Here is a 3,512-nt window from a genome sequence, read left to right on the forward strand (position 1 = left end):
TTTCCTGTTTCTGTGTTAAGGTTTCTGGTTGTGGTTATCTCCAGTTCATCATTTCAGTTTATATTGGATATTATTAGACCAGTTCAGATACGTATGAAGAATAGCAGTATGCCATCCCAAAATATGCTGCTTTGATGTAACAATTATTGTGAGCTGAAGATGTCTTAAAAGAAGCAGATACCAGAAAAGCTGTCTGCCCTCCTATTTTCTTAAAAGCAGGACCTAAGTTTACAAAGGTGCCCCCACCCCTGCAGTAGGAAGGATAAAGGCTGATCCCCAGAGACAACTCTAGATCCTGTCGGCCTGGAAAGGGCACCAAAGGAATCTACGTAACAGATTTTACCAACTAGCTTTTGTCTCTACCCTTGGAAGCCTACAACTGCTTTCCTCTGTCCTGTCATTTCTCCACAAATGTATTGCTCTTTGTTGAGGATGCTATGTAAGCCAGAGTTTTAAGCCACCTCTTTCGAGTTCCTCATTCTTCCCTGGGTATCTCCCATGTATACCTGAGGCATACATGTTAATAAACTTGCTTTTCTCTTTTTTCCTCTAGCTTTTATTTCAGAGGTCTCAACCAAGAACTCAGAAGGGTAGAAGGAAAATTATTTTTCTTCCCCTGCAGGTGTAAATAGTGCTCCCTCCCTAGAGAGCTTCTAGTCAGTGAACATGGTGGACCAGGAGCATGCATGTGAAATTTTGTACCCTAGCATCTTCACGAGGATCTGTCCCGTGGTTTGTGCTCACTGAATGTTTGCTGAACCAGACTGAAAATTTACATGGTTTATAAGTGTGGCTGTGTGAGAAAGTATACTCCAGCTTTCTCAAATTTGCCAGTCTCTTCTACTCACTCCACTGTTACCCATTACGTACTTTTCCTCAAGTTTGGGCTTTTCTGATACAGAGAAGTACGAGGGAGAAATTCCCTGAATCCTGCTATTCAGATATAATCACTGTTAATTATTTTAACAGTGTATCTTATATTTTCACCCAGTGCTCATTGCTTTTTAAGAAATTTCATGTGGCCTCATTGAATCTGACGTTGAACAAAGTAAGTTTTTCATTGGAAGAAAGAGCAGTGCCACTGGATATGTGTCTCCCTTTGTCATTCCACTGAGTTCATGCATTTCTTTTCACCTGCTTTGGTTTTTTAAAAAATGAACATATGGGGGCGCCTGAATGGCTCAGTTGGTTAAACGACTGCCTTTGGCTCGGGTCATGATCCCGGGGTCCTGGGATCGAGTCCCACATCGGGCTCCCCGCTCGGCTGGAAGCCTGCTTCTCCCTCTCCTATTCCCTCTACTTGTGTTCCCCCTCACGCTGTCTTTTTCTGTCAATTAAATAAATAAATAAAATCTTTAAAAAATGAACATATGGTTAAGTATTTTATTTAACTCATTAATGAGGAAGCTGGTAAGGGTATTATAACCAGTTGAAAGGATAAGCCAAAAACTCCCACAAATTTTGTATGGATGAGAAACCTTGAAATGAACGTGCAAATGGAAGTACACTAGCTTCTTCCATACGTGGGAGGGAAGTCAGTCAGACTCCCAAGACGCCAGAATTTGCATTTTGCACCACTCCTCTCTACAATGGTACAGGGTCAGAAAATGCCTCAAGGGCACTGAATGCGGGAATCAGAGAACCCAGGAAGGCCTGCTATGTGTAGACAATGCTTAGTGTTCCACTGAACCTGCTTTTGATTTTTAAAATTATTACCAGGAGAAATTACCCACTTACCTCTCAGTTTGGGGGTTCTTTACATCCTTGGCCTAGGCCTCTGCTTAAAAGCAAGTGTTACTTTCATCTTCTATTTCTTCCATTCTCTATCAGTAAATGTAAATGCTACAGCTTCTTTCTATTTTAGCAACAAATTAAAAAGCAAATCAGTGTGGTTTTCATTGATGAAGTCTGGGAAAACTTTCTGGAAAAATAGCAGGCCCTGCTTCATCTAAGAGTGTTGAAAGGCTACCAGCATATTCTGTTTGCATGTGCTATTTATAAATGAATGGAAATGGGTTTGGAAATTGGCAGTCTGAAGATTTACTTACCATCCGTCCATTTTATCAGCTAACTAGGAAGGACTCGCCACAGTGTGGGCCATGAACAATCCCCCGTCCCCGTGATTCAGGAGACATGGACGTTTTTGCAGGTGTTGTGTCAGATTAGGTGAGACTGCGTGCCTTCTTCCGGTTGTGCTAAGACCTCAGGCCTGCAACTCTGGGCTCATCACCTTGGGACAGAGGTGGTAATACTAAGTAGGCTTCAAATACAGGAAATTCGGCCATTCCCTAAACTCATCTCAAAAAGGGAGACTGTTTAGTTGGAGAAATGCTGGTTGTTGTTGTTGTTGTTGCTGACTTTAACAGAAGCTCTTTTAGGATTTCACTGTTAATCACGAATCTGGCTATTTCCCCTCCACATCTTTCAACTTTTTATTTTGAAGTAATTATAAACTCATGGGAGGTTGCAAAAGTAGTACATTCTGCTATACCTCCCACCCGTTTTCCCCCAGTAGTTACCATCTTAGATAACTAGTATCAGGGAACTGACATAAGTATCATGCTGTTAATACAGGCCTTCTGGCAGTTTCCCCGGTTTCTTGCACACTCATTTATGTGAATGTGTTACCCAGCTTAATTCCATCGGTAGGAAGGCTTGTGTCATCACCGCCACAACCGAGACACAGAATTGTGTCTGTAATTGTACCTGTACGCACCACCCGCAAAGAAACCCCTCGTGCTAGCCCTTTATACTCAGCTTTGGAAGTAAAATCATTTGGCAAGGTTTCTTATTCTTGGGTGAGGGGCATGAAGGAGGACACATGATGGAATGAGCACTGGGTGTTATATGCAACTGATGAATCACTGGATTCTACCCCTGCAACTAATAATACAGTCTATGTTAACTAAACTGAATTTTAAAAAAATTTTTTTAAATTTCGTTCAGTGTAACATGCATGCCAAAAAGTGTGCAGAAGTGAACAACTTGCTTAATCTTCACAAGCTGAGCATACCCTGTGACCAGCACCCAGAGCAAGAAACAGAACACTGCAAGTCCCCACCGGTGCCCCTGTTGGAATGACTACTTTTGTTTGGTTTTTAAAGATTTCTTTATTTATTTTGGAGAGAGAAAGAGAGCAGGCATGCAAGGGGGGGAGGGGCAGAGAGAGACAGAAGTGCCGGGCTGTGGGGCTGGGCACATGGTTCTGGGAAGGGCCAGGAAGTGGATATTTGGGGTTGGGACGGGCCCTGCAGACCGCTCCTCTGCCGTCGCCCAAGCAGGAGCGAGGGGCGCGCCTTCCACCACGGCTGTCTTGGTGCACCCTGAAATCCCAACTCCACTGAAGTCTCACAACAGCCTCATGATTTCCCGAACCATTTGGAAACGTGAAAACCACCGTGGGCTCATAGGCCGCACAAAACAGGTAGAGCCAGCTTGCCGACTCCCACCCCAGGGAAGGCCCTCGCCCAAAGCAAGAAGTACTCCCCTGCTCCGACACAGCATTACGGAAA

This window comes from Eumetopias jubatus, unplaced genomic scaffold (genome assembly GCF_037043125.1).
Source record: "Eumetopias jubatus isolate StellerSeaLion01/CBP00866 unplaced genomic scaffold, mEumJub1_p1.0 scaffold_6, whole genome shotgun sequence".
Classification (NCBI taxonomy): Eukaryota; Metazoa; Chordata; class Mammalia; order Carnivora; family Otariidae; genus Eumetopias; species Eumetopias jubatus.